The following is a 23599-nucleotide window of genomic DNA, read 5'->3' as shown; positions in this document are numbered from 1 at the left end:
GGGTTTTTTTTGACACTTCTCACATATGATCTATAGCAGAAGTTCTGAACTTGCCCACCAACCTTTGGGGGGGCTTGTGCCCTTGGATAGGAAGAAATTACATCTTCTTTTGTATTCACTCCATGACTAAATTTAGCATTTCCTTCCATTGTGAATCTAAGCAATAAATCACAAAAGTAGTAGTGAGACATGTGACTCTGTCACAAATAGAAAGCACAGATATTTTTGTCACATTACAGTTGATAACTACATTATACTCTTTGCAGATGAAGATGGAAAAGTTCTATACTGTCAGCAAAAACAGGACCTGGAGCTGACTGTGGCTTAGATCACAAGGTCCTTATTGCAAAATTCAGGCTTAAACTGAAGAAAGTAGGGAAAACCACTAGGCCATTCAGGTATGACCTATATCAAATCACTTGTGATGATACAGTGGAAGTGATGAATAGTTTCAAGGATTAGATCTTACGGTAGACAGAGTCCTGCAGAACTTTGGACAGAGATTCGTAACATTGTACAGGAGGTGGTAACCAAAACTACCCAAAGAAAAAGATATGCAAGAAGGCAAAATAGTTGTCTGAGGAAGCTTTACAAATAGCTGGAAATAGAAGAGAAATGAAAGGCAAAGGAGAGAAGGAAAGATATCCCATATGAATGCAGAGTTCCAAAGAATTGCAAGGAGAGATAGGAAAGCCTTCTTAAGGAAATAATACAAAGAAATAGAGGGAAACAATAGAATGGGAAAGACTAGAGATCTCTTCAAGAAAACTGGAGATACCAAGGGAAGATCTTATTCTAAGATGGTTACAATAAAGGACAGAAATGGCAATGACCTAACAAAGGCAGAAGGGATGAAGAAGAGGTTGCAAGAATACACAGAGTTCAGTTCAGTTCAGTCGCTCAGTCGTATCCGACTCTGCGATCCCATGGACTGCAGCACCCAGGCCTCCCTGTCCAACAACAACTCCTAGAGTTTACTCAAACTCATGTCCATTGAGTCAGTGATGCCATCCAACCATCTAATCCTCTGTTGTCCCCTTCTCCCATCTTCAGTCTTTCCCAGCATCAGGGTCTTTTCCAATGAGTCATTTCTTCGGATCAGGTGGCCAAAGTATTGGAGCTTCAGCTGAATATTCAATGAATATTCAGGACTGATTTCCTTTAGGATGGACTGATTGGATCTCCTTGCAGTCCAAGGGAGTCTAAGAGTCTTCTCCAACACCACACAGAAGAACTGTACAAAATACACAGACTATAAAATACATAAGAGAACCGTACAAAAAAGATCTTAATGACCCAGATAAACATGATGGTGTGGTCACTCACCTAGAGCCAGACATCCTGGAGTCAAGTGGGGCTTAGGAAGCATCACTACAAACAAAGCTAGTGGGGATCATGGAATTCCAGCTAAGCTATTCAAAATTCTAAAAGATGATGCTGACAAAGTGTTGCACTCAATAAGCCAGCAAATTTGGATAACTCAAAGGTGGTCACAGGGCTGCAAAAGGTCAGTTTTCATTACAACCCCAAAGAAAAGCAATGTCAAGGAATGTTCAAGCTACCAAACAATTGTGCTCATTTCACATGCTAGCAAGGTAAAGCTCAAAATCCTTCAAGCTAGGCTTCAACCATATGTGGACTAAGAAATTCCAGATGTTCAAGCTGGATTTAGAAAAGGAAGAGGAACCAGAGGTCAAATTGCCATCATCTATTGGATCATAGGAAAATAAAGGGAATTCAAAAACAACACATATTTCTGCTTCACTGACTATGCTAAAGCCTTTGACTGTGTGGATCACAACAAACGATGGAAAATTCTTAGAGATGGGAATACCAGCCCACCTTACCTGCCTCCTGAAAAACTTGTATGCAGACAAGAAGAAACAGTTAGAACCAGACATGGAACAATGAACTGGTTCAAACTTGGGAAGGGAGTATGCCAAGGCTGTATACTGTCACCCTGCCTATTTAACTTCTATGCAGAGTACATCATTCAAAATGCCAGGCTGGATGAATCACAAGCTAGAATCAAGATTGCTGGGCGAAATATCAACAATGAAATTAAAATCACATATGCAGATGATACTACTCTACTGGCAGAAAGTAAAGAGGAACTAAAGAGTCTTGATAGGGGTAAACGAGAAGAGTGAAAAAGCAGGCTTAAAACTCAACATTCAAAAAACAAAGGTCATGGCATCCGGTCCCATCATTTCGTGGCAAATAGTTGGGGAAATAATGGAAACAGTGACAGACTTTATTTTCTTGGGCTCCAAAATCACTGCAAACAAAGATTGCAGCCATGAAATTAAAAGACACTTGCTCCTTGGAAGAAATATTATGGCCAACCAATACAGCATATTAAAAGGCAGAGACATCAATTTGCCAGCAAAAGTTCATATAGTCAAAGCTATGGTTTTTCGAGTAGTCATGTACAGAAGTGACAGTTGGACCATAAAGAAGGCTGAGCACTGAAGAATTGATGCTTTTGAACTGTAGTGCTGGGGAAGACTCGAGGGTCCCTTGGACTGCAGGAAGGTCAAACTGTCAATCCTAAAGGAAATCAATCCTGAATAATCACTGGAAGGACTAACGCTGAAGCTGAAGCTCCAATACTTTGGCCACCTGATGCAAAAAGCCGACTCTTAGAATAGACCTTGATGCTAGTAAAGATTGAGGGCAGGAGAAGAGGGTTGCAAAGGATGAGATGGTTGGATGGCATCACTGATTCAATGGACATGAATTTGAACAAACTCCAGGAGATGGTGAAGGACAGAGAAGCCTGGAGTGCTTCAATCCACGAGGCCACAAAGAGTCAGACACAACTTAGCAACTGAACAACAACAGTTTTGAAGATATTTTGAAATCTTACTTGCATTCATTTAAACTGTGTTTCAGTGGCTGTATCATTTTACCTTCTCACCAGTAAAGCATATGTGAATAATGTAGCTTTTCCACATCCTCACCAACATTTTGAGTTACAATAGTTTTTTATTTTAGCCATTTGGTAGGTATGTAGTGTTATCTATTGTGGTTTTAATTTGCATTTCCATAAAGGTTTATGATGTTGAACATCTTTTCATGAACTTACTTGTCATCTAAATATCCTCTTTGTGAAATGTCTGTTCATATCTTTTTTCATATCATCTTGTTTTCTTTCTGTTTAGATTATCTATTTTATTGTGAAAGCTGAAATAGACTATCCAACATCTGAATTTTAATATCAAATCCTCTTTTACCGCTTATGTTTTGAGTTGGTTGTGGTATGCCTGTCTTACTTCCTCTTACTTTTATGAGATAAGAACTAGAAGTAGGTCTCATGGTGAAAAACGGTCTTAGTTTTCCTTCATCAGAGAATGTCTTGATAACCCCCTCATTCCTCAAGGACATTTGCACTGGATACAGAATTTTGTGTTCAGAGTTCTCTTCTTTCAGCATTTAAAAAACGATTTGACTTCTAGCCTCCATGCATGTGTGGATGTTAATTTGCTTCAGTGGTCCAAATTTTTGCAGCCCCTATGCACTGTAGGCCACCAGGCTCCTCTGTCCATAGGATTTCTAAGGCAAGAATACTGGCATGGGTTGCCATGCCCTCCTTCAAGGGATCTTCCTGATTCAGGGATGCAAGCTGCCCCTCTTACGTCTCCTGCATTGGCAGACAGGTTCTTTAGCACTGGGGCCAACTGGGAAGCCCAGTGGTTTCTGATGAATCAGCTGTCATTTAAATAGTTTTCCCCCAATAGGTAAGCTCATTTCTCTTACTACTTGAAAGATATTTGCCTTTGATTTTACTTCTTTTTTTCATTGATTTATATTAGTTACAATATTATATTGTGATATTTCAGGTGTACAACATAGCATAATTTCATACATTATGAAATAATCAACACAGTAAGACAAGCTACCATCTGTCACCATACAAAGTTGTTACGGTATTACTGACTATATTCTCTACGTGTACATTTCATCCTGTGGCTTATTTATTTTATAGCTGGAAGTTTGTAACTCTTGATCCCCGTCACCTGTTTCTTACATCCTTCCCCTACCCTCACCTGCCAACCACCAGTTTGTTCTCTGTATCTCTGAGTCTATTTTGCTTTTTCCTTTGTTTTGTTTTTCAGTTTTCACTTATAAGTGAAACACAGTCTTTGTTTTTCTCTGACTTATTTCACTTAGAATAAGGTCCATCCATGTTATCGCAAATGGCAAGATTTCATTTTTGAATGGCTAAATCATATTCCATTGTTTAGTTTATTTGAGAAACTTCCATGTTAGTTTTAGAAATTTGACTTTGCTATGTTTTAATGTGGATTTATATGGATTTAGCCTCTCAGCTTCTTGAATATGTAGGTTTTGTTCTTCTGTCGAAATGGGAAGTTTTCAGTCATTGCCTTCTGGCTGCATTCTTTCCGCTCTCCTTTCGGGGCTCTGACGACACCCCGGTGAGCTGTCTTGTTACGGTCCCACGGACACCTGAGGCTCTGTTCATTCTTTCCCCTCTTAATTTTCTCTCTTTTTTCAGCCTCAGTAATTCCTATCTTGTCTTTAAGATCTCTGAATTGTACTGGGCCCATCCATCGAATGTTTTTATTTAGTTTATTGAATGTTTCAGTTCTAATTTTCCATTTTGTCTTTGCTGAAACTTTTTATTTTCCCACTTAACCTCTAGTGACATCTGAGAAAGACAGATGCTCATTTTTCCACTGGGCAGGGGTGGGAGTTTCAGCTCCCACTAGACCTCCGCTGGTACCTCCCTGGCTCTGTGCCTGACAAAGGTGGAGATCTATACTCCCCATTCAGCCTTTGCTGGCATGGGTGTGGGTTGTTATTGTTGGTTAGTCGCTCAGTTGTGTCCAACTCTTTGCAACCTCATGGACTGGAGCCTGCCAGTCTCCTCTGTCCACGGGATTTTCCAAGTAATACTGAAGTGGGTTGCCATTTCCTTCTCCAGGGAATCTTCCCAACCCAGGGACTGAACCTTCGTCTCTTGCATCAACAGATGGATTCTTTACCACTGAGCCATCTGGGAAGCCCACATGGGTGGATGGGGATATTTAAAAATGCATCAGTGAGTCTGATGACATGATGTCTAAAAGGCTGAAGCCCGCCAAGCTCCTCTGTCCATGGGATTTTCCAGGCAAGAAAACTGGGGTGGGTTGCCATTGCCTTCTCCAGGGTGTCTTTCCGACCCAGGGATTGAGCCTGTGTCTCCTGCTTGGCAGGCAGAGTGTTTACCACTGAGCTACCAGGGGAGCCCATGGGTGTGAATAGGACCACAGATTGTGTGTGTGTGTGTGTGAGCGCATGTGTGGTATTTGGCTGCAGGGGAATACTTATTGTTTAAAAGTTTCCTGTCCTGCTAGGTTGCCCCTTCCCTGGTTCTTCAACTAAAGAAAGAAGGCTTTTGTTGAGACTTTTCTCTCTGCCCACTGTGACATTTCTAGATTGCCAACATTTTCAACTGCAGATCCAGGGTATATGAAGCAAAAAGATGACCTAGGAAATTCATCATAATTTTATTCCTTGGGCTCTAAAGTCTCCAGCTGGTCTTCTTATTCTTTCCACTTTTCAGAGTCTTTTTCATTTGTCTTATATATAATGTGCAGGGGTTTTAATTGTATTTAGTGGGACAAATAGGGGAAAGAACATCTATTCCATCTTCCAGGACTTAGAAGTCTCCTCTAGTACTTTTTTTTTTAATTTGATGACTCTATTTCAATGCAATTGGGTTCCTTTGCAATTCTATGTGTATTCTAGCAGCAATAGAGGGTCACAGCACAGAACCACTATGTTAGAGAGAAAATTAGAAGGAGAACCTAAGGAAGCAGCACAGCATTATTTCCAAGAAAATTCAGTTGGTGCAGCTCTCTTCTTTAGAGCACACCCTGGCTCGTCTAACTCCACGCACCCTCTCCGGTTCCACCCAGAGTCATATGGAGAAGGGAAACTACAGCTAGAACCAGGACATGGGGAAGAGCAGGGCACTGTCCATCACTCGCAAGGATGTTGCTTAGCAGCTGGCCCAAGCCTGTGGATCTTCCTCGAAACTCCAGAGAACACCGCCTGCCATTCTGGGAGGAGTGAAGTCAGCCATTCTTCCCATCACTTTGCACGTAAGTTTCCCACAGGACAACCCCTTCTTAATTGTGTCATATTGGAAATTCCCTTTTTAGTGACCAAGAATACTCACAGACATTCCTCCCACGTTGAAAAGGATGGCAATCTTGATTACCCTGATGGCAGGTAGAGAACTGGAAGGAAAGACCACACACCAGGACGAGAGAAGGACTGCTCAACCACTCCCTCGTTATATGGAATGTCTATCTATCCTTCATTAGACTGTGAATTCCTAGAGGAAATTATGCATATATATGTATATATACACATACACATATATAACATGTTGCATGTATATTATATTTTGCATATTTAACTAGCAATGTTTAGCACAGGTTTAGGCACCTGGCAGATGCCTAGAAGTATGGTTAAATGAGCGCATAAGCAAATCTAACCCACAGAGAAATGTCATATATTAGAATTTACCAAAGACCTCGTGCTTATATACTTTTATCTTCATTGGAAAACATTATTGGATTATTTAAGACAAATTTTAGTCATTTCTTGGGCTTTCATTCCTAATTTCTTCTTATCCATCCACTACTCACGCAAACGTGAACAGTGAAATGTATGCCTCCTTTCTCCATCTCACAGACCACCTGGCACAGAGGTCCTGCATGCTGCTCCCTCACAGCTATGCTGATGAATGGCTCAAGGTCTCCAGGTCCAGTCACACCAGTGCTAGTCCCCTCTTCCACCTCCCCATCCCCACCCCCAGGGTCAAGGTGAACACATTCCTGTGGCAACAGTCTGGATAGTAGAAATAAGATTGATTCAGATAAAATTCAAGTTATTTGCCGTTGACTGATGGTAATACCTTCAGTTAACTAGAGTCTGGAAACACAAAAAGATAAAAATCTTAGGTGCAGCCTCATAAATCTTTAAGCCATGTAGCCCTCCTCAACAGCAAACTCTTCTTCAACATAAAGAAACCATCTGCATGTCTCAGTGTTAACTAGCTACCCAATCAAGTCCGAGAAATGAAACAAACATTGCCCAAGAGCTGAAAGGAAATGACTACGGAAGAGTTGAGAAATGGCTCACGGCATCAGGAATGACAGCTTAGAAAGGAGGGTGACATTCCTCACCCCCTCTCTGGGTAGGGCACACGGGACAGCCTAGGAAGTGTCATGAAACACAAACCCAGGTTGGTCTTACTAAAGCCAATAACAAAGGAATCTTGGCAGTGAATCTGACAGCTAATGCTGTGAGTGAGGCTAATGACGAAAATAATTAGTGAATACTCTGTCTGTAACTTCATCAGCGCAGTTTAGGAACCACTGGAAAAAACAATAGACTCTGTTCTCAGAAAGAAAACCTTCTGCACAACCCAGAGAGATAAAGAATTAAAAGACAAGAAGGTCTTTTAAGAAGCAGATAAATTGATCCCCTTGCTTAAGTAAAAAGGATTTGTTGTTTGAATTAAAAACAAATATCTAAAGTAAATAAAAAGTTTTGATTAAAGAAAAGAGATTTTAGATATACTATGAGCATAGTACAGACAAAACATGGATATTTATAATGGAATTGTTCATTTTTTTATTTATTTTTAATTGGAGGCTACTCCAATTAAATACTTTACAATATTGTGGTGGTTTTGCCATACTAATATTTTAAAACTGTCTTGCTTTATCGTTGTAAAATTAGCACTGTAGAGTTAGAAGTCCCAAATTGGATAAAACCATGACAGATGTAGTGTCAAAGAAATTGCCTGGATTGGTTAAATGTCCAAATAGATTGATTTCCCTTTCAAACAGGCTTATTTTCCGTGTGTGCGTGTGTGTGTGTGTGTGTGTGTGTGTGTGTGTTCACCCTGGGTCAGATGGAAGGTGGAGGGAATGGGTAGAGGGCAAATATTTAAATCTCTTCTACAATAGCTGCCTAGAAAAAAAAATGAAAACTTTGGTTAACCATTCAACTGGTGCCTGAATGGAACAGAATATAGGAACAGAAAAGTCACCTGAACCTAGAAGGGTTAGAATCTCTTTTTGCCTGCAAAACTCTGGAGAATTCTGAGTCATACAGTAATTGATCTCTTTACTACATCTCTTTAGTTCATCAGAAGATTTCTATATGATACAGTTCCCTTTATCTTTTACTAGATTTTATACGTTCCTATTTCAAGTACTCTTCCTGGTTGTGTTCAATTCACAGTAGATAACCTTGTTGATTATTTTTCTAAAACAAAAAGCTTAATGACATCTGTTAAGAGGCAACCTGCTAGAAAAAAGAGAAACAATAAATAATGGCACCTATTCTGTTAGTGGGCTTCCCTGGTGGCTCAGCTGATAAAGAATCCGCCAACACTGCAGGAGACCTGGGTTTGATCCCTGGGTTGGGAAGATCCCCTGGAGAAGGGAAAGGCTACCCACTCAAGTATTCTGGCCTGGAGAATTCCATGGACTGTATAGTCCATGGGGTCGTAAAGAGTTGGACATAACTGAGTGACTTTCACTTCATTCTCTTTGTAAGTGTGCAGTACACTATAGTAAACAGTTTAGGGGTATATTCTAAGTAATTATGCTACCAGCACTCAATTATTATAAACAATAAATATTAGCAGTTATACTCATGCTAAATAGCAATTCAGTGACTCTGTTTTTAACTTAAAAATTACACTGGACTCCTTATCTTCCCTCAGGATAGCCAAGGTTCCTAGTATTCCTGCCAGTGGAAGAGAAAATGCTTCTCCCAAGGGCCACAGCTTTTAGAGGTGAAAAATTTAGTCCATCATACCAGGAAAGGAGACAGCTCCACAATGAAAAGTAAACAAATAAATAAACTCCAACTTCAAAACTGGTATAAGAACTTACATCCATTTTGACACTAAAATATTTTAATTCAGCATTTATATTTGGTGGGAAAATTTGCTCATAAACTCAAATGATTTTATATATCCCAATAGAATGCCAAAACCTAGCAGTTCTTGATTATTTAGTCCCTCATTTTCAGTGCCAAATTTATTATTTATAGCTGCTGAGAAGAACTTAGAATAGTATAATACCTTACAGTTTACAAAGCACTTTCATACACATGTGAACCTCACAATAAGAGAGTAGGGTAGAGAACAGGTCTTTCAATAGAAAGAGGAACTAATCCAACCTCCGTATTTCACAAGAGAAGAAGAATCGGGGAGATGGAATGATTGCCAATATCCTTTCATTCATTTGGGAAAGAACCAGATGAGATTTCAGATCAGATCCCTCCACACCGGCTGCCTCAACTAGATCAGCCCCTCCTTTGAAGACTCTAAACTGAGACCCCAGGAGTTTAGGTGCCTTTTTAAAGATTTTCCAGGAAATAAGTGCCAAAGTCAAAAGTAAACCTTCTTCCCAATGGCCCTTCTCTCTTCTCCATTGATAATGGGAGTTTGATTTACAACTGTTTACATACATACAAAAAAAAAATATTTTCTCTAAATTTAAAATTTTCAACCATCGAAAACATAGATGTATTTTTTCCTTCAGACATTTGAATATGTACATTTGAAACCAGACAGATAAGTCAGGCCTGAAGACTTAAGATTCCGGAGTCCTCACTGTGTCTGTATAAGTCAGTGCATGAGAATAAGTTAGGTCCCCCCAAAAATACCTGTAGTGTGAAGAGAGAAGAGGCTGACCATGTGTTAGAGGCAATCAGCATGTCAGAGACACGTGGAGATCCAGGGAAAGAGACTGAGAAGCCATTAACAGAAACAATAGAGTGTCAAGAGAGAATGCTATTCCGGAAGCTAAGGGAGAAGAGTTTTGAAAAAATAAGATCAGGTCAAACAATTCAAAATGTGAGAGGGATGTCAAAAAAGAGTTAAGAGGCCATTGGATCTGGGTTATTTAAAACTAACGTCTGGCTACTCCTACACTGTTAGTGAGAATGTAAATTGGGGAAATCGCCCTGAAAAACGCCCAGTGTGGAGGTTCCTTAAAAAAACTAAAAATAGAGTTACCACATGATCTAGTAATTTCACTTCTGGACAAATTTCTAGAAAAGACAAACACTCTAATTTGAAAAGATACATGCAATGTTCCTAGCAGCACTATTAATAATAGCCAGGACATGAAAACAACCTAAATGTCCATCAACAAATGAATGGGTAAAGATACGGTACATATATACAATGGAGTATTAACATCAGCCATAAAAAGAATGAAATTGCACCATTCACAGCAACACTGATACAGCTAGAGATTGTCATACTAAGTGAAGTAGGTCAAACAGAGAAAGACAATTATTATATCACTAATAAGTGGAACCTAAAAAATAATACAAATAAATTTATTTACAAAAGAGAAACAGACTTGAAGACATAGAAAATAGATTTATGGTTACTAAATGAAAAAGAGAAAGAGAGGGAGGGATAAATTAGGAGTATGGGATTTAAGAGATACACACTATTATACATAAAATAGATAAGCAACAAGGATTTACTGCATAGCACAGGGAACTGATAACACCAACCTTATGGCAGAAGGTCAGTTTTCATTCCAATCCCAAAGAAAGGCAATGACAAAGAATGTTCAAACTACCACACAGTTGCAGTCATCTCACACGCTAGAAAGTAATGCTCAAAATTCTCCAAGCCACGCTTCAACAGTACATGAACCCTGAACTTCCAGATGTTTAAGCTGGTTTTAGAAAAGGCAGAGGAACCAGAAATCAAATTGCCAACATCTATTGGATCTTCAAAAAAGCAAGAGAATACCAGAAAAATATCTACTTCTGCCTATTGACTCTGCCAAAGCCTTTGACTGTGTGGATCACAACAAACTGGAAAATTCTTCAAGAGATGGGAATACCAGACTACCTGACCTGCCTCCTGAGAAATCTGTATGCAGATCAAGAGGCAACACTTACAACTCGACATGGAACAACAGACTGGTCCAAATAGGAAAAGGAGTACATCAAGGCTGTATATCATCACCCTGTTTATTTAACTTATATGCCGAGTACATCATGAGAAATGCTGGGCTGGATGAAGCGCAAACTAGAATCAAGATTGCTGGGAGAAATAGCAATAATCTCAGAAGGGTCACAGTGCAGAGGTGAAAAGAACCTGTAATCTTGTTAATATCATATAGCTGCTGAATCAATCAACCTGGAAGACCTCTTGCATGTCTGAACTCCTTTTATGTAAGATGACAAATGTCTTAATAGTTCAAGCCAGTTAGAATTGGATTTTCAATAACAAAGTCAAAAACCTCCTCTCCAAAACATCATGTATTCCGTATTATGTATTAGATTGTGACCAGAGCTTTGTACTGAACTTTCCACATGTACTAAAAGGGCCCTAAAAGGGCAGACCATCATTTAGTCCTATTTTAAAAGGTGTCCTAACTAGAGACATGAGACCAGTAGGAGTATTTTGCCTGATTCATCTTACATACCATGAATATAGCTCATTGCCTCAGAGGGGATGTTAGAATCCCAGCTTGCACACCCATAGCTGTGTGAGCCTGGGAAACTTAATTTCTCTCGGACTCAATTTCTTCACCTACAAATGGGTACAGTCACCATACCTATCTCAGAGAGTTATTGTCCAGACCAAGCAAAATGACACACATCTATATCAGTTAGGATCGTTTCACCTATGAATAACATTTTAAAAATAACTGGCTTAAATGAGAAAGAAGTTTCTTGCACTCTCACATTCAAGTGTTCAAAGATATGCATGGCCATTTTACAAAAGCCCATGCCAGAACATGCCATATCAGAGACTTGGACGCACCTATCTTATTGCTTCCACCTCAACTTCCTTTGTGGTACATGATTCAGTTCCCCTTTCATGCAGGAGGACAGAAGCAAAAAAGAAGGGCATGTTCTTACTCTTTTTTAAAAATATTTAAAACAGACTTACAGTTATTATAAAAAATTGGCTATGCTCTGTGTTGTACAACATCTCCTTGCACCTTATTTGCTTTATCCATAGTACTTTGTACCTCTTACTCCCCTACTCCTGTGTTGTCCCTCCCTCCTTCCCTGCTGGGGTCCAGCCCCGGTGGATCCAGGGTGATTCGAAGGTGGGGATGGAGTCGGCGTCCTTGGAAAAAATACATATTTAATTACAGATATATAGAGAGATTAGAAACAGATAGTGTAGTAGGAAGATTAGTGGAGAAAAAGAGGCTGAATAACTTGGATTACGTGGAATAGCATCCATGCTCCAGATGGGAATTCAGCCAGAAAAACGAGGAGCAAGAAAGAACGACATGGGGGAATCAGTCTTTCCGGAAACTGACCCAATTTCTTTATTTTGGGGTTTGCTTATATACCTTCTGTTACATATAGGGATGTATACAGAGTCACGCGGGGGTCAGCAGTCCTGACCTTTATCAAAATCAGGTGCTTCACATAAAAAGGTCTTAGGGCTTTTATGATCCTTTCTTTTTGATAACCGAAAACTTGTTTTTTCCAAGGGTGTTTTTTCTTAAACCAGGCACCACCCTCCAAATAAAGTTACATTCCTATACGGTGAGGGTGTAGTGAGTTACAGTCAAGAAAGGAATTTATTTAACCCAAGGTTAACATAATTAATCTTAAAGGTTAATACTTATTTTTCCTATATGTTTAAAGGTTAATACTTATTTCTCCTATATGTTAGTTATATTCATTATAAGGGTAGGGAACATGGAGATTTAGTAGCAAACATCAGCCCAACAAATGAAAATCCTTTCATCAATGCTCCCCTTAAGATCTATTTAGTCTTAAGACAGTGATAAAGTTACATTTTTACATAGCAAGGACACAGTGATTTATAACAAAGCACAGTGATCTATTACAAAAGAGAAAATCCATTAACTCAAAAAGTCTAGTATTGCTAACATCAAAAACTACTATATTTCCTTTGCTATATTCCAAATACATTGATTAATATATTCCCAGGTGCCTAAGGATATGGAGGCCTGGCGGCAATCATTGACTCAAGAAGAAGAAAAAGCCCTATGCTAATTAAGACTCTCAAAATACTCCAAAACTCTCTGTGCTGTTTATGGTTAAGAGGTAGTATACAATCATGTGCATAGTGGCAGGAGTATGGATAACCCTGTCACACAAGCTAGTCAGCAGAGAGGTTTGACCTGAGACACCCTTGTCCCAACCAGGGCAGGGAATTAGCAGCAATTATTGACACAACAAATGAAAACCCTTCACCAATATAATTCCTAACCAACTATACTAATAATTTCCAACTCCCCGAAAGAATTTGCCTTTAGTAAGTCTAAAACATCTCATGCCTCTCAGGTTGGGAGGCTGTAAACAATCACATGTGGCCGGACGAACCTATACAGGTGGGCTAGATAACCTTCAGAAGAGTCCATAAGCTGAAACACTCTTGTCATGCCCAGGAATTTTTATTGCCTTGGAGCAGCACATTTACTCCTTCTCCGAGAGAAACGGTTATGGGGGAGAGCCCCCCGTAAAGTCAGAGGTGTAGGTGAAAGCATAAAACAGACTCTGGTTTTGGGGTAGATGCTCGGGAACAGGGAGTTTCCTGAGGCTTCACCACGCCTTTGTGTATGCCAAGCCTCCTTCCTCATGACCTTTGCCATGGGCGGAGTTCCTCACGCTGGCCCCTGGCACTTCCCTCTCCCCTCTGGTCACCACTGGTTTGTTCTCTGAGTCTGCTTCTTTTTTTTTATTCACTAATTTGTTGTATTTTTTAGATTCCACATATAAGTGGTAACACAGTATTTGTCTTTGTCTGACGTTTCACTAAGCATGATATTCTCTAAGTCCATCCATGTTACAGCAAATGGCAAAATTTCATTTTTTATGGCTAAATAATATTCAACTGTGTGTGTGTGTGTGTGTGTGTGTGTGTGTGTGTGTGTGTCTGTGTGTGTGTGTGTTGGAGAAGGAACTGGCAACCCACCCCAGTATTCTTGCTTGGAGAACTCCACAGACAGAGGAGCCTGGAGGGCTACAGTCCATGGGGTCACAAAGAGTCAGACATGACTGAGTGACTAACACACGGTTTATCCACTCATGTTGTTGGACACCTAGGTTGCTTCCATACCTTTGCAGTTGTAAATAATGCTGCTGACAGCATTGGGGTGCATATACCTTTTTGATTGGTTTTTGTTTTCTTCAGATTTATACTCAGAAGTGGAATTGCTGGTTCATATAGTACCTCTAGTTTTAGTTTTTTGAGGAAATGACATACTGTTTTCCACAGTGGCTGCACCAATTGACAGCCCACCACCAGTGTACGAGAGTTTCCTTTTCTCCATGGCCTCGCCAACATTTGTTATCTGTGGTCTGTTTGATGATGACCGTTCTGACAGGTTTGAGGCTCCTACTCTTTAGCACATTTCCTGAAAGCAGCACGCACCACTTTTGCAGGTACACTCAGGTGGAAATCAAAGGGTTTTCTATGAGCGAGAGGAAGAAAGCATCCGACCTCTGCCACGACCTGTGAGTTCTGAGTAGCAGCATCCGTGTGTGGCAGTTATTCGAAATCTCCCCTGCTTGAAGTCCTGTCCTATGAGACAACGAGGGTGAACCTGGAGCACATCCTGCTCAGTGAAATGAGCTAGACACAGAAGGACAGATACCACACGATTCCACTTACAAGAGAAATCGAAAACATCAGCCCCGAAGAGGCAGAAGATAGCATAGTCCCTGCCAGTGGCTGGGGAGGGGGAAAGGGAGAGTTGCTCTCCAGTGGGCCTAAAGTTTCAATTACACAAGGCAAATGAGCTCTAGATATCCACTGTATGACATACACTTAAAATTTTAAGAGGCTACACCTCACATTAAGTGTTCTTACCCCAATTAAAAAGAAATGCTCCTCGTCATCACAAAAACAGATTCTCTTCAAATGTCCCCACTTTTAGCTTCACTTCTGTGAAAGTGAAGTCACTCAGTCGTGTCTGACTCTTTGCGGCCCCGTGGACTGTAGCCAACAGGCTCCTCCATCCATGGGATTCTCCAGGCAAGACTACTGTAGAGGGTTGCCATTGCCTTCTCCAGGGGATCTTCCTGACCCAGGGATTGAACCTGGGTCTCCCGCATTGTAGGCAGACACTTTACCATCTGAGTCACCAGGGAAGTCAATCCCACCCTAACTCTTTGGTGCAGTGGAGGTCCATTTAAAATCTGAGTTATAGGGACTTCCCTGGTGGTGCAGTGGTTGAGAATCTACCTTGCAATGCAGGGGATGTGGGTTCAATCCCTGGTCAGGTAACTAAAATTCCATATGCCGAGGAGCAACTAAGCCTGTGAGCCACAGTTAGGAGCCTGCGCCCTCTGGAGCCTGCCTGCCACAATTAAAGAGCCTGAAAGACACAACTGAGCCCATGGCCTACAACTAGAGAGTCCAACACTACAATGAAGGATCCCCATGACACAATGAAGATCCTGCGTGCCGCTACTAATACCTGACGCAACTAAATAAATAAATAAAATGAAAAAAACTAAACCTACACATTATTGACATACCACTCTGCGTAGGCACAAGACACACAGGTATAGAGACATGAGTCCCACTCTCAAGCATCCTACCATAAAGCCAGAGAAGTTACTGTCAAGTTGCTGCATGTGATGCTGTGCCTGGCTCAAAGGAAGTATTCTGTGAGTCTCTCTAATGCTTACTCTTGTGGCTAAGGGCAGAGATATTGAGGTCAGGAGAATGTGAGCTGGAACTCTTGCTCTATGACTTACCATCTCAGTGACCTTGGGCAAGCTGCTAAACCTCTCTGTGCAGCTGCCCTGCTTTCACGATTTGACAGTTGCATTCAGCATTTCATGTGTTATAGGAAAGAGCATTGCATCATAAAATTCTCTTCTAAACTTGACATTTCAGCCTCAAGTCTTAAGGAGCACTACACTCTAAGAAGTTATTGTCTAGAATGTGACTTCTAAATCTCACAGTGAGAAAGGAACGTGACTACTTTTCTCTAAATCCTCTCATGGTGTCCGATAAAGAAGTTTTAAACCAGCTCTTTTGACTAGTAATACTGACAACGTGTCATGTCAAATACTTGAGGTTCCAAAAAACTGGAAGGATCCTGTGACAAAGGAACAAACAGTCTAGAAAATATATAAAACATCTTTGTCCAAATTTACTTATCTTCCAGAAAGATATGGCAGCTAACACTTGTCATCACGTACCTTGGAAATCTAAAAATAACTTTTTCAGAAAAGGCCAGATCTCCAAAATGTGACATAGAGAAACTGGTAAACAGATCACTTAGGCTTGTTTATCAACAATATTTCTGGTAGTTGAAGTTAAGCATGAATAAAGATTGGTTGGATGGGTTCCTAGTCAATGTATTGGTTTTATCATGAGACATTTATAGATAGATGGATATTTCCAGCAAAAAAAAAAAAAAAATCCCTTGGTTTATTAGAATAAGAAAGGAAGGAAGAGGGAGGGTGGAGGAAGAAAAGGGAAGGGGATTTTAACTTGTCTGTGTTTATAGGAAATGAGAGTTCTGGGCAACCCAGAGGGGTGAGCATCCAATGCCTGGTGCTAAAAGAAGAACACACAATTCACTCCTAGAGTAGTATCTGATCATCTTTCAAAGGGATAGTCTGATTTTAAGTAGCCAAAAACAGTTATCATCCCTTTCTACAACACACAACCCTCTAAGTCAAAGACTATCACTGAGCAACTTGTGGCACAGGTAACCCACTTTAGGGGGCTCAATTCTGTCTACAACACACCTTGGCAGAAAGTTTCCCAATCCTCACTTGAAGCCTAAAAACCTCAACCTATGAGTTAAAAGTATTCACAAAAACTAGTGTTCTTGAAACTAAAACTTCTGAGATTCCAATAAATAGGAATGTAACACTATATTAGGAGATGCCTGACCTGAAGACACGTCTCGTGTTCTCTTGCTCATCTGTCACATTCTGTTCCTCAGCTGTGACTGTGGCCCGTCCAGATGGGTTCTCACTGTGACATCCAAGTGTGAGGAATGCTATCTGATCAACATTTCCCAAAGAACAGCCCAGAGGCCACTTGGTGCATATCCAGAGTCGAGAAACAGGGAGTTTTTCAGGCTCCAAGATGTTAGCAAGAGAAGTAAAGACCTGGGGGGGAATGTCTCATTGCCTTACTGTTGGTTAAGAGGCTTTGGCTGAGGAGTAGCAATTCTGACTCACATGACTCCAACAAGCTGAAGAGGAAGAAGGAAACGTGGAGTTCAGTCGTGATCTGACCAGAAGGCCACCCTCTGTCTGTTTCTCGGTGACCTCTGCCCCCTCACCCAGCTCTGCCCCACTCCTGGCTCCCTTCATCATGGGAAGATCTGCACGAGTTCCAAACTTCACGTGCCATGGCCACAATGTTGAGAAGAATTGGAAACATCTCCATCGCTCTCCATCTGAGAGTGGGGGTGTTCGTCCCAGAATCTCCTTACCCATTTACTTAAGTGATGCTGGGGGGAAGGGGCGCTCACAGGCCCCCTCTGAAACTGACCACTGTAACAAACAGCCAATTGGCAATGAAGGCTCTTCCCTGGGCCCAAGGGTGAAGCCAGCCCCACCTACTCCACCCTCCATAATAATTAAGGATTTAAAAATCCCCCAAAGAAATATCTATATGCTGGTAGGAAAGGGGAAGGTGGGTGGTTAGGAGTCAAGGAAGAATCCTGAGGAGGTAAGCAATAGATGTTTACTATAATTATTTAGGATTCCTTTTTTAATTGCAGAAAATAATTCTGATTAACCTAATTAGAAAATGGAACATTATTATAGAAACTCCCCCAAAATCTCTTAGGTTTAAAGGCTCAAACATGGGACCTCCCTGGCAGTCTAGTGGTTAAGACTCCAAGATCTCAATGCGGTGGGCATGGGTTTGATCCCTGGTTGGGGAACTAAGATCCCACATGCCACTTGGCATGGCCAAAAAATAAATAATAAAAATAAAGGCACAAATGCTACTGGACTTTGGAATGGGGGGAGGGTAAACATCATTGGAATTTTCTCAGTCTGTGATTTCTCCTCTGTGTGTATTTGGTTTCTTCTCTGACTGTGGACTGGTTTCCTTTGTTCTAATGTCTACATGGCAAGTAAAACTTCCACTGGCTAAATGTGACCAGTTCCCAGAGAAAATGCTCTGGGCCTCAGTTTTACAATTCTAGGAAAGAGATCTAATAATCTGTATCAGGTGACTCCTGGGTCACAAGGTGGCATTCCACTTTATAAAAGGACTCCCAAGGATCATCCACTTTGGCAGGATCATGGGGCAGCTCTCAGAGAGAGGATGGCAGAGAAGACCCCCTCAGTAAATATCCAGTGTGTACCTACAACAACATATTTTGCATGGTATTAACCATATGAAACATTTAGAGTTTAAACTTTTTCCTAAAAGTGATATATACATTTGTATATAAAAGAAGCAAATTATCAAACCTGAGGCTTACAAGAAAGAAGCAAGAGAAAACTCTATTCTTCCGCATTACTTGGCTGAAATCCTCTGGAGCATCTCTGTGCTCCAGAAACACTTGCTACCAATGCCCATGAGCACACTTGACTCCATTATCACAGTTATTTCCATGTGTGCTGAGAACACAGCATCTGTGTAGAGTTGGAGATAGCTTTCAATTCACTGTATCCAGCAACCATTGTCGTATCTGTCTCAAAGATAAAACTCATTACTATTTATGCAATGGATGATAAAAAGTCTGAAATTACCTCATCCCTTAATTTACTAAGAATGTGAATACATGGTTTGAAAAACTATGAGAAATTATAGAAAAAGTTAAAACACTGTATACATTGTTTCTCCCCTCATGACCTGTATGTATTAATAAATGAAAAGATGTTCCAAAAGTGTCAATACTTACATGAAAAAATAATATATGTTCTCTTAGCATTTTCTCATTACGTCTCCAAGTATTCAGCTGACTATCGTTAACTTAAGGCTGTCTTTTGTTATGAAACTATAAAAAGGAGCCCAATACCAAGTGCTTAGAATAGAGTAGGAGTCAGTAAATCTTTGTTAATGAATAAATATTGACTCTAATTTTACCTTACAAAATGCTTCCACCATTTTTCGCATCATGGCAAGTCTAAAAACAAATCTGGTTTTTCAGTTAAGACCATTGCATAGGCTCCACGTGGCCACTCCAGATTCAAGGTAATTAGGAATGCGTGGTTTTAACAACTCCAAGCAAGAACTGCAGGGATCAATATCTTAGCACATCTTCATATAACAGTCAAGAGGAAAAATAAATGATACATGGCCTGAATTTTTCATCCTAGATGACTCAGCTCCTTTTAGGCTGAGTAAGACTTGCAAAGAACTTTCTGTTTTAAAATCATCTTTCAGGTAAACCACTTTTAGCATTACTGCCTGCATCAGTATTTCTTTACATGAGATCACGATTCCCAGCAGAACAGTGAGGAAAACTGACCTGAAGCAATGGTTCCTAGTTATCTCAGCTTCCGAAGCACCAGCTCTTAGAGATTTAGATTTCGAGCTGACGAAATAATAGGTGTTTTTCCTCTTTCCATCTCTTTTTCTCCTATTTTCAGTAATTAGCCCAGCCAAAAAATCTGGGAAAACTGAATTATAATAGATGTCTCAGTGAGCAGAGACAATACACAAAAACACTTAATGATATTCTCCAACATCAAAACCATACCTTCTTTTCCCTGTAAAATGTGTTTTCCAGGATGATTCACAGGCACCCTAGCTCACACTCACACTTCACTCATTTCCAGTCCCTCCTCTTACACATATTTCCTCTCTCTTCTCCAAGGTTCCCTGTTCTCTTCCTCCTCTTGCTCTTCCTATGTCTCCACCTACAGTTACCCAGAGTCTTTCCCTCCCATCCCCCTCCCACCTCCTTTAGCAAACAGTCACTAAGTCTAATCACCTTACCATATAAACCTTCTCAAATTTTTTTCCCTCCAACCTCATCTTTTCTTCCTGGAAAAATCCCCCTGCCTTCATTCCCACCTCCTTTAATCAATTCCCACTCTAACCAGAGTGATGTTTCAAAATATATGGAAACACAAAAGTCTCCAAATATCCAAAGCAATCTTGAGAAAGAAAAACAGAGCTAGAGGAATCACACTCCCTGACTTCAGACTATACTACAAAGCTATAGTAATCAAGACAGTATGGTACTGGCACAAAAACAGACATATAGATCAATGGAACAGCATAGAAAGTCCAGAGATAAACCCAAGCACTTATGGTCACCTAGTTTATAACAAAGGAGGCAAGTGTATAAAATGGAGAAAAGACAGTCTGTTCAATAAATGGTGCTGGGAAAACCAAACAACTACATGTAAAAGAGTGAAATTAGGACACTCCCTAACACTACACACAAAAATAAACTCAAAATGGATTAAAAACCTAAATGAAAGACTGGACACTATAAAACTCTTAAAGGAAAAAATGGACAGAACACTCTCAGACATAAATTGCTGAAAGATCTTTTTTGATCCACCTCCTAGGGTAATCAAAATAAAAATAAACAAATGGGACCTAATTAAACTTAAAAGCTTTGCATAGAAAAGGGAACCATAAGCATAATGAAAAGACAACCCACCAAATGGGAGAAAATATTTGCAAATGAAGCAACTGACAAGAGCTTAATTTCTAAAATATACAAAGAGTTCATGCAGCTCAATATCAAAAAAGCAAAGAACCCAATCAAGAAATGGGCAGATGATCTAAGTAAACGTTTCTCCAAAGAAGACATATAGATGGCCAAAAGGCACATGAAAAGATGGTAGATATCACTGAGGTACCACCTCATACCAGTCAAAATAGCCATCATCAAAAACACTTCAAACAATAAAAGCTAGAGACAGTGTGGAGAAAAGGGAACTCTCTTGCACTGTCAGTGGGAATGTGAACTGGTACAGCCACTATGGAAAACAGTTTCCATATGTTTCCAAACACTATGGAAGTTTCTTAAAGAATCAAAAATAGATCTACCATGTGATCCAGCAATCCCACTCATGGACACATGTCTGGAGAAAACCATAATTCTAAAGGATACATGCACCCCAATGTTCATTGCAGCACTATTTACGATAGTCAAAACATGGAAGCTACCTAAATGTCCATCAAAAGAGGAATGGAAAAAGAAGATGTGGTACATATATACAGCGGAATATTATTCAGCTATAAAAAAGAATGAAATAATGTCATTTGCAGCAACACGGATGGACCTAGAGACTGTCATACTGAGTGAAGCAAATCAGACAGAAAAAGAAAAATAACATGTGATGTCACTTATATGTGGAATCTAAAAACATGATATAAATGAACTTACTTACAAAACAAAAACAGAGTCATGAATGTAGAAAACAACCTATGGTTACCAGGGAGAAGAAGGGATAAACTGGGAAATTGCAATGGACATATACACACTAATATGTATATAATAGATAACTAATAAGGACCTACTGTATAACACAATGAACTCTACTCAATAGTCTATATGGGGAAAGAATCTTAAAAAGAGTATGTATATGAACATATACATATGTAAGGTATAACTGACTCACCTTGCTGAACATCTGAAACTAACACAACACTGTAACTCAACTGTACACCAATAAATATTTATAAAATTAAAATTAAAAATTATATATATATAAATTTATACACACACATGCACACACATGAATGAGTTGGGCTTCCCAGGTGGCTCAGTGGTAAAGACTCAGCCTGCCAGTGTAGGAGATGCAGATTCCATTCCTGGGTCAGGTAGAGCCTCATGACGAGCAAAACGGTAGTAGATGAAATGCTGATGGTACAGATCTATTTCAACAGGAATGTACTGAAAAAAGAGATTAATTCTGATTTTAGAGAGATTGATGGCATTTGAGTCAGGTCTTATAGGTAGGAAGGAGAGAGAGTGAGCAAGTATTAAGGAAAATATTCCAGTTTTAGCAGCAACATAGAAGGATGAGTGGGCTTCCCTGATAGCTCAGTTAGGAAAGAATCTGCCTGCAATGAGGAAGACCTGGGTTTGATCCCTGGGTTGGGAAGATCCCTTGGAGAAGGGGAAGGCTACCCACTCCAGTCTCTGGCCTGGAGAATTCCTTGGACTACATAGTCCATGGGGTAGCAAAGAGCTAGACATGACTGAGTGACTTTAACTCACTTAGAAGCACGAATATGTTTGTATGAAACAAAAAAATGTTTTTATTGTAAAAAATGAAATATGTTTAGGTGTTCAGAAAAGGAGTCAGCAGCCAATAGTAGGAAATGAGATTGGAAGGCGGGTGAGGGTCAGACCCTAAAAGGCTTCCTTTTATTTTTTAAAACTGTTTTATATTGGAACATAGTCAATTTACAATGTTATGATAGTTTCAGGTGGATAGCAAGGGACTCAGCCATACATATACATGTATCCATTATCCCCAAACTCCCCTCCCATCCAGGCTGCTACATAATATTGAGCAGAATTCCAGGTGCTATACAGTAGGAACTTGGTTATCCATTTTAAATATAGCAGTGTGTCCATGTCCATCCCAAACTCCCTAACTATCCCTTCCCTCCACCTTTCTTCCCTAGCAACCATAAATTCGTTCTTTAAGTCTGTAAGTCTGTTTCTATTTTGTAAATAAGACTTTCAATAGGGGCTCTGAATACTGAACCAGACTTGCATACTACTTGTGACCTGTGACTTTTCAACAGAAACATTTTATACCAAAAGAAAAGAGGGCCATATATTTAATGTGATGAAAGAAAGTTTTAGCTAAAGATCTTATATCCAACAAAACTGACTTTCAAGTGTAAATAACAGAGAAACTGTTATCAATAAGCAAGACTTAGAGACTATCATTCCCAGGAGCTCTTCCTGAGGAAGAATCTACTAGAGAACCAGCTCCAGATAATAAAATACACGCTTAACTAGATAGAAGGACTGGTTGCGAGCATTAAGTATGTAATTATTGTAGAACTAAGAATCAATGCCCATTAAGTGGGAGAGAGTGTTACGTAAGATATACGCCCTGGCAATATAATATTGTAGAATTAAGAATCAATGCTTATTAAGTGGGAGAGAGTGTTACGTAAGATATACGCCCTGGCAATATAAAAACGGTATGACTAGTTTCAAAAATTTGTGGCAGAGGAAAATGGGCAGGATATATGCCAAAAATGCTTTAGTATCTCTAATAATTATATTGGTAGCAAATATTAGTATAAAAACAAATGGTAAAGAAGTGGAAAAGATGCAGAAGGAATCCATAGATTTACGAGCAACATTCAGTTATGTCTAGGGATTCACATTTGGGTGATAAAACTACAAAAAATTACAAGGAATGAATTATTATGAAAGTCAGGATAGTGGTTTCTTACTGGGGACAAGAAGGTCTGTGATTGGGATTCAGCATATGGAAGTGACTTCTTAGGTGACTGGCAAAGTTCTATTTCATACCTTGATGGTTTTAATCTTATAATAATTCATTAAGCCATACATTTGATCCATTTGGTTTTTCATATCTATGCTTTATGTAAAAAAAAAAGAGCATTTTTTAAAAAAGAGGAAAAAATAGGAGCTTTGAAATTCTC

Source organism: Ovis canadensis, chromosome 12, assembly GCF_042477335.2.
Source record: "Ovis canadensis isolate MfBH-ARS-UI-01 breed Bighorn chromosome 12, ARS-UI_OviCan_v2, whole genome shotgun sequence".
NCBI lineage: Eukaryota > Metazoa > Chordata > Mammalia > Artiodactyla > Bovidae > Ovis > Ovis canadensis.
Note: the sequence above shows the minus strand (reverse complement) of the source record.